This window comes from Ochotona curzoniae, unplaced genomic scaffold (genome assembly GCF_017591425.1).
Source record: "Ochotona curzoniae isolate NIBS_2020 unplaced genomic scaffold, NIBS_Ocur_1.0 contig_517, whole genome shotgun sequence".
Taxonomy (NCBI): Eukaryota; Metazoa; Chordata; class Mammalia; order Lagomorpha; family Ochotonidae; genus Ochotona; species Ochotona curzoniae.
Window position 1 is genome coordinate 165,875 of NW_024466454.1, and position 15,729 is coordinate 181,603.

General features: G+C 45.3%; 1 protein-coding gene across 2 annotated transcripts in view; it reads left to right on the forward strand.

The window, feature by feature from the left end:
- The first annotated feature begins 14,418 nt into the window (after nucleotides 1-14,418).
- PIK3C2A (phosphatidylinositol-4-phosphate 3-kinase catalytic subunit type 2 alpha) overlaps nucleotides 14,419-15,729 on the forward strand; it is a 101,554-nt gene continuing 100,243 nt past the window's right edge. For both annotated transcript variants that reach the window (XM_040989038.1, XM_040989039.1), the window contains exon 1: nucleotides 14,419-14,514. The gene's annotated coding sequence lies outside the window, so the exon portion shown is untranslated. The remainder of the gene's footprint in view (nucleotides 14,515-15,729) is intronic.

The following is a 15,729-nucleotide window of genomic DNA, read 5'->3' on the forward strand; positions in this document are numbered from 1 at the left end:
CACCTTGTTGTGTAACCACAGTTCAAGTTCAGTTGAAATTCCTTCATTGTGAGCATATACCAAGCATAGAGTCCAGCATCTTATTGTCCAGATAAGTTCAACGGCTTCTGGGCAGACCTTCTCTGGTCTGAAGGTAGGGCCAAAAGAGTAAAATCCCGATCAATTAAAAGCCCCATCAGCAGCAATATATAACGTTATGGAATTAATTGACATAGTGTTGAGTAAACAATATGTTAAAATTACATGTAAGTTCTTAATAACATCCTGTTACTATTTCAATGACATTTTAACAATTGAGGTGCAAAACTGTTTTAGGAAGGGTATGCAGAGAAATCTTTCATACCGTGGTGAAGAGTACTTAATCTTTGTGTTCTACCTAGTAAGGTATCTGTGAGTCCATGCTGACCAATCTTTCCTTGTTGTTCTCTGCTTATCTATTCCAATTTGTGTGTGTGTGTGTGTGTGTGTGTGTGTGTTTGGAGCGACCCTGATAGTCATTGCAGAGGGTGGGGACGCAGAGCTGGAACTAAGTAAGGACCAGAGAAAGCTCCTCTCCCTTGTCCTGAAGGAAGTTTACTGTTCTTCTGATTCTGAGGACCACTCAGGGTTCCTGGCTGTTGTTCCAATGACCCTGGATCCTATGAGGAAGGATTCGGGCTTCTTCCATCCCATGTAGTATGTCCAGAAATGGGGGAGGGATGTCCTCTGAGTTCTCGGCCTCCGAAGGCATTCCAGTTCCCCGTAGTCTCTTTGGCAGTTGTGATGTAGTCGTTTGTGCCCATTCTGATAGTCCTTGTTGGGAATCCAGGAGTCTCTACAGTTGGGATACAAGCCTCCTCCTGTCCTGCTGCTCCACTCTGGGGCTCTCCTTTATTCTGTGCAATAGATTATTAGGGTCGCTCATGATTCCCCCTGTAGTGTGTAACATATTTCTTAAACTCCTTAAATGCTTGCTCTACATGCTTCTCATTGTTGATAAGAAGTTTTATAACAAGTGTTTTGAATTCTGTATCCTTCATTTTCTTGATGTCTTCCTCAGTTAACTCTGAAGTTGTCAAAGGCTTTTGCTCCTCTGCAGGGGAGCGTTCAGTAATATTCATTGTGCCTTTGTCTCTTCTTTTGCTCTTGGTCATTGTACTTCTGGTCAGCAGATTCTTCTCCTTTGGCACATGTTTCTAAGCTGTGTCACCCACAGGTCTACAACTCAATTTCACTTATTGTTGTTGGCACACAGCTCTTTGTTTGCAGTCACTTGTGCCACTCTCTCCAACGAGTTCCAGGTCTGGGTTCTTATGTTAGATTTCTACCTTGGCCTCTGTAGTGCCAGCTCCTGGCTCACCACTCTTCATCTTCTGTGATACCATGCTGATGCTGCACTGTTGTCTGCATAACCTTTCTTCCACTTCCTGTTAGAGCAGTTCTCAGGATTAGGGAGATACCAGGAGTCTTATATAGCTAGGTTGGTTGGTGGTGCTGATCTGGCCGTTAGGTGTGAGGGCCACACGGACCTATTTTGCTTTTTTTTGTTTGTCTGTTTGTTTTTAAAGATTTATTTTATTTTTATTGGAAAGGCGGATATACTGAGAGGAGAGACAGAGAGGAAGATCTTCCATCCGATGATTCATTCCCCAAGTGAGCACAACGGCCGGTATTGTGCCGATCCGAAGCTAGGAGCCTCTTCCAGGCCTCCCACGCGGGTGCAGGGTCCCAAAGCTTTGGGCTGTCCTCGACTGCTTTCCTGGGTCACAGGCAGGGAGCTGGATGGGAAGTGGGGCTGCTGGGATTAGAACCAGTGCCCATATGGGATCCTGGCGCGTTCAAGGCGAGAACCTTAACCACTACGCCATCACGCTGGGCCCCACACGGACCTATTTTGACCTGTACGATGCCACAGTATTTTCCCATGGGACCAGTGCAATGCACTGAGCTCATTATTTTGCTCCCAGCTCAGCACATGTGCAGCTCACTGTTGTCCCTGCAGTCTCACAGCCTTTGCCACGCTGCACAACATGTTGCCTGATGTGCCACTACTAGAATTCTTGATCTGCTGGCTCTCAGGTCTGACCTGAAAGACCTATTTTGGGTGGAACCTGTACAATGCCACAATGTTGCAGTTCACCGAGCCAGAAATGAGTTCACTCCCAGCTCAGTGCATGCTCAGTGTTGTTCCATAGCCTTCGTCTCCCTAGACAAAATGATGCTCAATTCCCCTCTAGGGGGTGGACTGGGCTGTGAAATCCACCCTCTTCCTGCACCACCCATCTGGGACTTGCTGCATGAAGGGCAGTTCTTTGTCTGGGTTCACCTTCTGAGCTCCCAGAGAACATCCCTTCCCACCTTGTTGCTGGTATAGTTTGGCTGCTGGTGGAGTTCTGATTACTGTTCGCTGAATGTTGCTGGGGTATCAGTCACTGCAGCACCACATCGTTGTGTCCACTGTTTTCCTGTTTTGTCAGTCTCCAGGTGCCCCTCTGCTGTCGTTCTGTCCTCTCCTATTTCCTGGAGTGTGCCCTGTCTGTTTCACCCTGGCTAATGTTTCTCCCTCTGTTTAAACATGTCCTTACCCTTTTCTACCATCTTGATTTTTCCTAGGATAGGTATTTGATGCAGAAGTTAAGCAATTACACTCATTCTATATTAAAGCACATGGTTGGAGTCCTAGGTTATACCATTTCCAATCCAACTTCCTATCAACATAGTGCATGTGAAGCAACAGATGATGGTGTGACTGTCTGGGTCCCTAAAACCCACATGAGGGACTGGGCCTGAGGTCTGGACTCCTGGCTTCTGCCAGGCATAGCTCCACCTGTTTATAGCATTTAGAGAGTGAACCAAGGGATATTAGATCTCTATGTATCTGTTTCTATGCTTTATAAATTAAAAGGAAGAAATGAATTTTTAAAAATAATGTTGCTAATTTTAAAAGTAATATGAGAGGTTTTCAGAAAGTTCATGGAAATATGAAAATATACATAAGTTTCATTTTTTTAATTGGAAAATCAGATTTACAGAAAGAACAGACCAAGATAAAGGCCTTCTATCCTTTGGTTCACTCTCCAAATGGCCACACCAACTGGTGCTGAGCCTATCAAAAGCCAAGAGCCCAGAGACTCTTCTTGGTCTTCCACATGGGTGCAGGGTTCCAAAGCTTTGGGCCATCCTCTCCTGTTTTCCCATGCCACAAGCAAGGAGCTGGAAGGGAAATGGTGAAGCCTGGATATGAACCAATGGTGGTCTTATGGGATCCAGGCACATCCAAGGCAAGGACATTAGCCACTAGTCTCTAGTGCTGGGCCCAGATTTCCTTTTTTGACAAGCAAATAATCTTTTAACTATTTTTTTTTTCCCCCACAAGCTTTATAAAGTAGCCTCATACAGAGAAATTAGTAGTGATAGATTAGTTTCCAGGAACTAATATCTAAGTAGAGTTCTGAAGGAAAAAAAGGAGCCAGCTAGACAAAGGACATTCCAAGTCAAGGAATAGAGAACAGAGGTCATCACAGCATGACTGAGCTCCTGTGTCTCAGCTGTTTGGGACTGGCCAGAAGGCTGCTATTGTCCAGAATACAGCAAGGAAGTGTCATGGTGATCCAGGAGAAATCAATAGGGTCAGATCTTACAGGGCTCTGTGAGCAAAGAGAAGATATGTCTAGGAGCAAGGGCAAGTTCTTGGAGAACTTTAACCAGATAGTCAGGTGATATGATTTCACACCCCAAATCACTCCATGTTCTGCATGGGAAACCAACTTAGGAGATCAAAATTAGATGCAAGAAGATCAGTTAGATGAGGGTGTGGAATAAGGCCCCAACAGGGAGATGACAAGTGCCAGTTGAGGCTTTACATTATATTTTGGAGGTAGAGCCAACAGGATTTGCTGATTGGAATGTGAAAGAATGAGAGGAATTGAGATGACTCCTGACCAATGTAACCAGGCTGACCAACGGTGATGATCACAAAGATGGGCAAATCTTTTGGGGATAAAGGGAAGGAAGGGTATGGCACAGGTACATGGCAACACAAAGTTCTCAATTTGTACACATCTAATTAGACAGATTGAGTAGCCAGTTACATAAGTCTAGAGTTCAGAGAAGTCAGGAAGTGAAGATGTAAATTTGATAACCATGGGCCTAGAAAAGGTACCTAAGATAAGATCTCATGAACCCACCTAGTAGAGAAAAGTTGGATGAAAACAAACAAACAAAAAAACAAAGGAAAAAGGATGAATTCTCTCCTATCTTTGCAGGTCTGATAAAAGGGAAGGAGCAACTGAAAGGGAAGAGAAGCAAAATAAGGTAGAACTGGTGTCCTGGAAGCCTAGAGAACGAAGCACTTCCAGGAGGAAGTGCTAGCTAAAGTTAAAACCTGCTGAATACTGATAGAATTATGATTCCTTATGAAGGACTACACTATTGTAACAAAATGGGAAAAATCTGACGGAGGGTGGGAGTTTGGGAGGGAATCCCAGCCTATACAAAATTGTACCACATAATTCAAAATTCAAAATAAAAACATATTTTTAAAAAAACCTGCTGAATGGTCTGAAATGATAAGGATACAGAAGGGCCCTGACTGGCAAATTGTGGGTCATTACTGACTAGATAGGAGACATTCAGTATATAAAGGAGATGAAGCCCTAATGAGGTGAGTAAACACAGTCAGCAAACACATGGGCAATTCTTGCGAATTTTGTTAAAATAAAAAGAGAAGCAGGCAGAATCTGGAGCAGGTAAAAGGCCATGAAACAATGGAAAGTTGTGTGAGGAGGGGAGATTTAGTGAGGACAAACAATATAGGGAAACTGTGAGGACAGAAACTTTGCTGTCCACTCTCAGGAAAGTCTCTCAGGGAGAAACTAAGGACACTAGCGGTAAAAAACAAAACAAACAAACAAAAACACTAGTAATGTTGAGCAATATGTCTGACATTGAGAAACAGCTCAGTAAATAAAAGGAAACTGCAATTACAAAACAATTGGAAAATACTCTGAGAGGTAATTTTGAATGAAATTTAGCAACCGGCTGTTACTATTTCATAAAATGTAGATATTATTGTTGACCACAGTAACCACTTTTTAACATTAAAAATCAAGACCCATGATAAAGACAAAGTTAAAAACAAATCTGCTACTGTATTGATGTGAAAGAATCGACAAAACTCTACAAATTTAAATGACTTTCAGTTATTTATTTATTTAAAAGATTTCTTTATTTTTATTACAAAGTCAGATATACAGAGAGGAGGAGAGACAGAGAGGAAGATCTTCCGTTCAATGATTCACTCTCCAAGTGAGTGCAATGGCTGGCAAGGTGCCAATCCGAAGACAGGAGCCAGGAACCTCCTCCAGGTCTCCTATGCGGGTGCAGGAACTCAAAGCATTGGGCCGTCCTCGACTGCTTTTCCAGGCCACAAGCAGGGAGCTGGATGGGAAGCAGGGCCATCGGAATTAGAATCGGTGCCCATATGGGATCCCGGTGCACTCAAGGCAAGGACTTTAGCCATAAAGCCACCATGCCAGGCCCTCAGTTATGTATTTAATCTGTCATTACTGCAAATATTCAATTCCACTTCTTCCTAACATGTATCCTTAACTTCTGCCTGAAGCACCGTTCACTTTCATCTTTATCCTTCAGGGCCACTCCAGGAAGTTGCCCTTGCCTTGTCCTCTGCTATGAGGGCAATTGCTCCTCTTCCGCTGATACCAAGTCCAGGTGTAGTACACCTTTCTGTCACAGTGTACTGACATCTGTTTGTGTATCATTTGTATTTTCCACTCAGAGTCAAGACTCTATGCATTGGGCCTGGCACAATGGCCAAATGGCTAAATTATCCCTTGCAAGGACCAGCATCCCATATAGGCACCAGTTCATGTCCCAGCTGCTCCACCTCCCATCCAGCCCCCTGCTTATGGCCTGGGAGAGTAGTGGAGGAAGGCCCAAAGCCTTGGGATCCTGCAACCATGTGGAAGACTCAGAAGAAGCTCCTGGTTCCGGATTGGCTCAGCTCCAGCCATGTGGTCACTTGGGGAAGATGGACTATCTCTCCCAGTCTCTACTTCTACACTTGATCTTAGCCAAAAGGCTGAGAAGCGATTCTCAGTCTCTACTTCTATCTAATCTGCCTTTCCAATAAAAATAAATCTTAGTTTAAAAAAATATTCAGGTTTGACACAGTAGCCTAATAGTTAAAGTCCATGTTTTACATGTGCCAGGAATCCACATAGGTTCGTATCCTGGATGTTCCACTTCCCTTCCAGCTGCCTGCTTGTGGCCTGGGAAACTAGTAGAGGACAGCCCAAAGCCTTGGGACACTGTACCTGCATGGGAGACCTGGGGGAGGCACCTGGCTTCAAATTGCTTTGGCTTGGTCATTGTAGCCATTTGGGGAATGAACCAGTGATAGAAGATCATTCTCTGTCTCTCCTTATCTCTAAATCTTTCCAATAAAGATAAATAAATCTTAAAGAATAAAATGTTCCCAGGATCAACAAGAAGAAATAGCAAATTTGGAAGCAATGAATTCACCCAATTTTCCCTAAACCTCAATCCTTCTTACCCTGATCAACCATATAATCATTATTTAAACAATAACAATAATAAATAAATAAAATGCTGCACACACATCTTGCTTCTGCTTAAAAAGAGGTTCTATTCATCGTTTCCTTTGTACCCAGCCCAGATCCTGGCGGATTTCGGTTGGTGTTTATTGGACTTAACTGAATCAGAACTGTGTTAAAGAATTCTGGACTCAAGTCCTTGAAGGATTGACAACTTAAACAATCCACTGCAGCTTTATAACAGGTCTGTGACATGAGCTGTACATCAGCATGCCAGCTTTCACCAGTCCCTTGAGTCTGTAAACTCCATGCACTTCTTGAGTTGCTTCATAGACTTTGCAAATGAAACTTTTTCATCTATTTTATTTTATACGTACAGTAGCAGATATGGAGAAATGGAGTTCAAGATAGAGAGCACTTCACTACCGTTTCAGTCTTTAAATGCCCACAATGGCTGGGACTAGGTCAGGATGAAGCTAGGTACCAGGAACACTATCATGGAAGTGGTAGGAACCTGTTTGAGCCATCGCTGCTGCTTCCAGTATTAGCAGGAAGCTGGAGCCAGGAGCCAAAGCCAGGAAGCAAACTCATGAACTCTAATACAGGAGGCAGACAGGACAAACAATGTTTGCTCCTCTCTTCGCCTCCAGCCCCCCTCCCTTTTTTTTTTTTTTTTAATCATTCAGCTTTCTAACCAAAACATGCTAGCATTCAGTACAGTATGCTTTATGTTGAAGAGACTGAATTCTCTTGTACTTCCTTGTTGTTCAGTTTGAAATTAATGTGTGCTCATGGTAACAAAGCCAGCTGAAGGAAGGTTTGTATAGTAAAAAGAAAGGCTTCCTCCTACTTACAGGTCCTCTAGAGAAATGTCTCCTTTCCCAGTTTTGTGGTTATCCTTCTGGAGATAACCTTTGCTATCACCACACCATTCTGGGGGAAAAAAAATGACTACTTTCAGACCACAGATTTTTGGCAATTTGGTACTTTCAAACCAAGAGAATATAATGCAAATCACTCCACAATGGAATTTCCCCCTTATTGGTACACCATTTTAACAGCTATTCAGTATTTTATTTTATGACATCATAATCAATGTATCCTATTAGTTGTTGTTTTCATTCTTTTCCTGCCTGATCATCTTTTTGTCTACCTGATAATTGTTTTTAAATTAATTTGTTTTTGAGCATGGTACAGCAACCTAGTGGCTAAAGTCCTTGCCTTATGTGCACCAGGATCCCATGCAGGCACCAGTTCATATCCTGGCTATTCCGCTTCCTTTCCTAATCCCTGCTTGTGGCCTGGGAAAGCAGTCGAGGATGGCCCAAGCAAGCTGATACAATGATGTTTAAACAAATATTCCTCTGTGTGTGAAAAATACATATACAGTATTTTTTCACCAAACTGCAGCAATATGGCAGAATTCAACAAACTAAATTTATCAATTTTCAAGAAATGACATATTACCTCTTCAAATTTTCTCATTGAACCAATGATGTTCCTCTAGCTACTCTCAGCTGATCACAGAATGGCCAACAGTAAACCCCTGAATATAGGGAATTCAGTCATGCCCTAGTATCTTTGCACACCCTTTTTTTTTTTACATTTATTTATTTTTATTGCAAAGTCAGATAGACAGAGAGGAAGAGGAGAGAGAGAGAGAGAGAGGAAGCTCGTCCATCCGATAATTCACTCCCCAAGCGACTGCAACAGCCGGTGTTGTGCCGATTCGAAGCCAGGGACCAGGAACTTCTTTCTAGGTCTCCCACGCTGGTGCAGGGTCCCAAGGCTTTGGGCCGTCCTCAACTGCTTTCCCTGGCAACAAGCAGGGAGCTGGATGGGAAATGGAGCTGCCAGGATTAGAGCCGATGCCCATATGAGATACAAGAATGTTCAAGGCGAGGACTTTAGCCACTAGATCACCACGCTAGGCCCTGCATACCCCCTTTGTATTATCTGCAATATTCTTTCTCTTGAGATGTTCCCAGGGAACTTCAAATACACTTACCTCAAGGGGCTGTCTTCTTTGCGAATGGTGGGCAACTACTAGGCTGAACTCTGGTCTGAATCACCTGCTGGTATTCATCCTTTTGTATATTCTGTCTCCTTGATTATGGAGCAGGCTTATTTACTCACTTCCAATAGAGAATGACAGAGGTGGCAGCATATTGCTTTTAACATTAAGTTATGGGGGCCCAGCGGCGTGGCTCAGCAGCTAAGGTTCTCGCCTTGAATGCAGTGGGATCCTGTATGGGCAACGGTTTTAATCCTGACAGTTCTACTTCCCATCCAGCTTCACTAATTTGTGGGTCATCCCTGTGTAGGGGACACATATGTTGTGATTTTCTAAACTTGTGCCATGCTAAACTTCTCTATATCATTCCAATTTTAGTGTATGTGCTGCCAAAGTGAGCACATCCCAAATATCTTTAAAATATATATATATGTAACTATGCTGGCACACTGGTATAGTTAACAAAAATTTGACGTTGGACTCAGTGCAACAGCTTAGTGGCTAAAGTGCTTGCCTGGCATACACCGGGATCCCATATCGATGTCTGTTTGTGTTCTCTTTGCTCCACTTCCCATCCAGCTCCCTGCTTGTGGCCTGGAAAAGTAGTAGACGCTGGTCCAAAACCTTGGAACCCTGCTCCCACGTGGGAGACCCAGAAGAAACTCCAAGCTCCTGGCTTCAGATTGGCCCAGCTCTGGCTGTTGCAGCAACCTGGGAAGTGAATCAGTGGATGGAAGATCTTCCTCTCTGTCTCTCATCCTCTCTGTATATCTGAATTTGTAAAAAAAAAAAAAAAAAAAAAAAATCTTAAAAAAAAATTGGAATTGGGCCTGACACTGTGGCCTAGTGGCTGAAGAACTCACCTTGAACGCACCAGGATCCCATATGGGTGCCTGACAGCCTCGCTTCCCATCCAGCTCCCTGCTTGTGGCCTGGGAAAGCACTTGAGGACGGCCCAAAGCCTTGGGTTCTTGTACCCGTGTGGGAGACTTGGAGGAAGTTCCTGGCTCTTGTCTTCTGATCGGTGCAGCACCAGCCATTGCGGCCACTTGGGGAGTGAATCATTGGATGGAAGATATTTCTCTCTTCTCTCCTCCTCTTTGTATATATCTGACTTTGCAATAAAAATAATCTTTAACAACAGCAACAACAACAAAAAGGCAATAACCAGGCCCAGAATACCGAACAGCTGCTGGCTGCTTTTCTCCCAGCAGTGTAAACTTGCCTAGGAACAACTTACGCAGTTGGGGAATATATAGATATATAAAGATATATATATATAAAGCATATAAAAGATTTATATATATATATAAAAGATTTGCTTATTTATATTGGAAAGGCAGATTTACAGAGAAGAGAAACAGATCTTCCATCTGTTGCTTCACTCCTCAAACGGCCGCAACAGCTGGAGCTGGGCTGAAGCCAGAAGCGAGGAGCTTCTTTCAGGTCTCTTATGTGGGTACACGGTCCCAAGACTTTGAGCATCTGTTGCTTTCCCAGGCCTATGCAGGCAGCTGGATGGGAAGTGAAGCAGCCAGAACATTAACTGGCACCATATGGGATATCAGTGCTTAAAGATGGAGGATTAGCCAATTAGGCCATTCGCATCCTGCCCTGAGCCTTATCTCTCATTTCTAGTTATCCAAGAATTTGCTGAAGTACTCTCATAGTTACGATGTCTTTTGCAAAGCTCCAGTTATCACTAAGCACTTCCCTAGAGAGCTACAATAATCTCTAGACTGGGCTGTTCAACTGAACCGGCTCTAGCCCCTTTCGAATCCATTCTGCCCTCAGCCCCACGAAATGTTTCTAAAACACTACTCTGATTTTAAGCATTGAGAACTTAAACTCTTTCTCCTTAATTTAGGACAAAGACCTAAACTCTTCCCACAGTCTCTCAGCCTGGGTCTGATCTGTAAGCCTCACTGTAGTGTCTCTAGCCACTTCCCTTTGTTCTCAGCACAACAACCAGGCCTTTCAGTTCCTCAGATGAACCCTGTTCCTCCCTCCCTTTCTGTCTTGGCAGACACTGTCCCCACTGCTTGGGGGTGATTTCCCACCCTTCCTCCACTGCTTTTCCATATCTGCTCAATGTCATTGCCTCAGGTAAGGCTTTCCTGCCTTATCACAATTCAGATTAACCATCTGTTTAGGTGTTTCTTCCCTGTGGGTCTCCAAGCTCTCCCTGGTGAAGAGACCTCTTGTCATACTCACCACACTGGGTGAAGCATAGGAAGTTAGGTTTAGAGGCAGGCATTTGATGTAGCAATTAAGTACCCAGGATGTCAGCATCTAACATGGTAGTGCCCAGGTTCAAGACCTAGTTGCGCATTTCTTCCAGCTTCCTGCTGTGATGTATCAGGTAGTGGCTCAGGTGGTTGGGTGCTCTGGCTTAATTTGGCCCAAAGGTTGTGGGCATTTGGAGGATAAACTAGTGGTTGGGAACTCTCTTTCTCTGTCCGTCAAAAGAAAAAAGAAATAAAGGAAGGAAGAAAAAGGATCAATACTTTTTTTTTTTTCTGAATCAACTGCAAGACAGACATTTCCTCGACTGCTTTTTTTTTTTTTAAGATTTTATTTCATTGGAAAGTCAGATATACAGAGAGGAGGAGAGACACAGAGGAAGATCTTCCGTCTGATGATCCACTCCCCAAGTGAGCGCAATGGCCGATGCTATGCCAATCCGAAGCCAGGATCCAGAAGACAGACATTTCCTTTACTTCGCATCCTTTCATCATTTACACATGAAACTTTCTGAGTTGTCATCCCCTATGAGGGAGTTATCTGTCTTAGATAGTAATCTCTGACTTCACAACTTTTAAATTGTGTAATGCAGTACTTTGCAGTGTGTCTTCAATGGGGTAGGGATGCAGTGTTGGGGAAGGAAATAGAACTACTTAACACCAGCCTTTGGTAACTTTGGTACCATTAGCCTGTGGGGGGCAGTGTGAGGTTAAAAGAGCACGAGCTGCGCAGGTAGACCCAGATGTGCATCCCTGCTGTATTATTTTGTAGCTGTGTGACTGTGGGCAAGTTCTTTCCTCTCCACTCCTCAATTTTCTCAGCCTATGAAATGAAGATATAAGAACAATACTGTGGGCCCAGCGCAATGGCGTAGCGGTTGAGGTCCTTGCCTTGAATGCACCAGGATCCTGTATGGTTACCAGTTCTAATCCCAGCAACCCACTTCCCATCCAGCTCCCTGCCTGTGGCCTGGGAGTGCAGTCAAGGATGGCTGAGGGCTTTGGGACTCTGCACCTGTGTGGGAGACCTGGAAGAGGCTCCTGGCTTCGGAAAGGCACAACTCCAGCAGTTGTGGTCACTTGGGGAGTGAACCACTGCACAGAAGATCTTCCTCTGTCTCTCCTCCTCTCTGTATATTCACCTTCCCAATAAAAATAAATAAATCTTTATTATATATTAAAAAAAAGAGAACAATACTGTTGGGTTTTTGTTACACTGGCATCCAATATGGCTACCAGTTTGAGTACCTAGTGGCTGCCCTACTTCAGATCAAGCTTCCCTACTAATGCATCTGAGAAAGCACTGGAAGATTGGCCCAAGATCTTGCACCCACCTTGATAAAGCTCCTGGCTTCAGATCAGCCCAATCTGACCAGTTACAGCCAAAAGGGCAGTGAACCAGCAGATAAAAGATCTGCCTTTTCTTCTCTCTGGAACTCTGCCTTTAAACAAATAGATACACCTTTTCAAAGAAGTTATATTTTATGATTATTAGAGGGACTCAATGAGATAATGCTCATAAACACTAAGAACAGAGCTTGGCCTTAGCTATTACTGAGTAAATACCAGATGAATATCTAAAAATAGCTATTTTTAACTGTGGTTAAAACTAATTTTTAAAAGAAAAGTGCTCCATTTCTCGTGTGGTTCTTGACGAAGCTTGCAAATATTTACAGTGAAGTTCTGTGTGGGAAGTCACAACTGAAACACTTAAAATCCAATGCCTCCTTCTCAATTCTTTATTTCTACTTTAAATTGAAGCCAGTAGGAGAAAAGAGGGGAAACAGTGGTCAGCTAAGTTCTGGTTGGCTCCAGTTTACACTCTGACACGAAGCACACTTGCATTTTCATAAGCCATTACCAGGCAATTGAGACACTAAGGAGGGCCACCTGTTGTTTTTCTCCTGTTCCCTAACAGCAACCCTTCTGCTTGATAAAAGACTGTTAAACAATGGACAAGCAAAAGCTGTAATAAAATAACAAAGGCAGAACTGCCACAAGGAAGTTCACTTAGAACTAGGGCTCTCTGCTCCTGGGGCTCTGGGAAAATATTTCTCACACTGGAGTATAGGAAGGAGCTCGCAAAAATCCAACAGTTAATCTTCCCTGAAGACTCAGTGTTCCCTCCAGGCCCCTTCCCTCTTCCTTTTGTGAAGTCACATTCAGTTCTGGAACAGAAGCTAAGAAACCAGCCAGCAGATAAACTGCCTCCCTGCCTCCCCTCCTGCCTGCCTTTAACCTTGTAAAAGAGCTGCCAATTCTAGAAATTCCTCTTTTGATCAGAAGATAAAGCAGAACAATGCTGTGGAGCTAAGTGGATTCCTAAGGGACATTCTTCCAGGGTGTGTAAAGCTTGTGTGGAAGTGTGTGTGTACCGGAGGTGGGTGGGGGTTGGGGGAAAGCTGGGAGGAGGAAGGGTGGCTGGACCAGAGCTGGCAGCCCATAGCTACAAGGAATAACCACACAGTAGCTTCCAGACTCCCCTCCCACGCAACAGAAATTCCATGTTATCTCCCAATTTCCAGTGAGCTGTGGACATATTTACAGTGGCTAGAGGGGACTCTCCTGCCCTCATCCAAGAAAAAGGGCAAGAAACCAGGTGCTATCTTTCTCCTAATTGCTGGAAGTAAATCTGTACTTCTCCAAGAGCTTTCTCACTGTATACAGAAAAGCCAGCCAACACCTCTTCTATGGGGAAAGGGCTTAATGAGAACACACACACACACACACACATTTAACTAGGAATTGCAGGCTAAGTCAATCGACTGCAAACTGGATTATTCAATTCTGAAAGGCAGCACAACCCCCTTCTTACTCTTTTAAGGGATAATTATAAAACCCGACAGAACTGGATTTGAATCCTATTTCTGTCCATAGGCTGTTTGTGCCTCAACTCCATCTGGGTCACTTTTCCTTTCTGCTTCCCAGGGTGTTAAGATGTTCAAATCTACCATTTGAGGGCCAAGTGCTTTACAAGCATAATCTCATTCAAAGCTCATGAGGAAGGTATTATTATAATGGAGATTTATGTGAAAGCGTTTGGTAATGTAAAATGAGCCGTCTGGCTGCGAGTTATTATTGTTGGGCTATTTTCCTTACCTGGCTGTTTGGAGGATTAAGCGAGACTGACGTGAAAGCGCAGTACATACTACCAAGCACTTTGCGTGGCCCACGTGATGGGCTAATTACACTCCCGACAGCACTAGGTCCACCGTGTGGAATCGGTAAATGCAGGTTGGAGGGAAACAATTTTAAGTCTTGCCTTTTCTTTTCAGTCTTCCAATCACAGACTATCTCTGCACAGCCTGGAGCCAAGACCACAAAACTGGGAGCTGCAGCCCGGATGGAGGCGGGAAGCTGGCCGGCGGGGCTGCCTCGGGGCCTCCTCACCCGGCTCGGGGCTGCGGGGAAGGACGCCCCGGGAACGTCGCGGGACTCCGGCCTCGTAGGCAACAGCTCCGGCCTCCGGCGCGCTCCCAGGCTCCGCCCACCACCTCAGGTAGGCCGTCCTCTCGAGCCAATCCTCCTGAAGCCTGGCGCGGAAGGCGGTGCTTGCGCCCGGAAGTGACGTACGCTGCTTGGCTGGCCGCGGAGTCGGTCGAAGCTCTCGGCGGCGACTGAGCCAGCTGAGGAGGGAAGATGGCTCGGGCAGTGGCGGCGGCTACTCCGGCTGTGGTGGAGGTGCAGGCTCGGGCAGCGTGAGGTGAGGAGCTGTCTGTGCGCCTGCGCCCGGTACCCTGGACACGGCGAGGGTGGAGAGAGGTCTCAGGACGGCAGGGTCCCTGGTCGTGGTTCCCAGTCCCCCTGGGTGCTCGCCGTTGACCCTCCGTCCCGTTCCAGGCGCTGCCCAGCCCGACTCGCCTCCCTCCGGGTCTTGCTGCCGCTCGGGCCGTTGGCAGCTGCCCCGTGGGAGGTACGGAGGGGCCCGCGAGCCCACCAGGCCCCTGCTTGTAGGTGGTGGGACTTGATGAGGTTGGTCGTGCCCCCAAAGGGGAGAGGAGACCACTCCTTCGTCCCCTCGGGACGGGGGTTCAGGCGCTGGGACCTGTCGCATTCCCGGTGTGTAGTTGTTGTACTGCTCAGGGATGGCTCCTTGTCGTCACCTCCCGTCCGGTGTCCGGCTTTGGGGACTCGGGATCCACATTCTTCTCCCTGGACCTCCCACCTCCCTTCCCGTTTCCTTCCTCCACCCCACCCCCTGTTTTTGCCGCGAATCCACTTGCTTTGGTAAAATAGTAGTATTTCAGGGTGAATTTAATGCATCATATTTCTGGGGGATGGTGAGATAAAAAACATTTGTTTAATTCTTCTGGGTTTTGGAAGAACAATAAGTAATTGAAGGACAGAAAAAAAACCCCAGATACTTATTTTCTTCGCTAAATTGTTTGGCTTTAGAAACGAGGTTTTCCAGCTCTGGAATTTTTTCGAAAGGGGGGCTGTGGGTGGTGGTGTGGAAATAGGAACGGAGGAGGGAAATGAAGCAGGAGAAACGAAGCGAGGAGGGAAGTCTGGAGATAAAAGGTGGCAGAGAGCCAGAGATTTTTCTTTTTTTTCCCCCCCCCCCCCCCCATAATGGCCTGGGAGAAGTTGAGATTATGTTTTGCATTTGAACGGTAGGTGTTTGTAGAGTGAAAGAAAGGAGACTTCGCTTTGAAAAAGGTTACACAGTAAAGGGATATTCTAATATTTTTCCAGGGGAGTGGGGGCGTCTGGCAGAAAAGCTCTGCTGGGGAAAAAAGTGTTTAACTGGTTGGAGCATCAAAGGCCACAGGGTAGGAGAGAGGCCAGAGCCAGAAGGCTAGTCTTGGAGAAGTGCTGGAGACGAGGATCCCAGGGAAGCCGTCCAGGACAGACTTTGCACCTTTGCCGCCTTGGCTGGTGATTCAGTCTGCACAGGAGGCTGCCTTCGCTGCCCGGC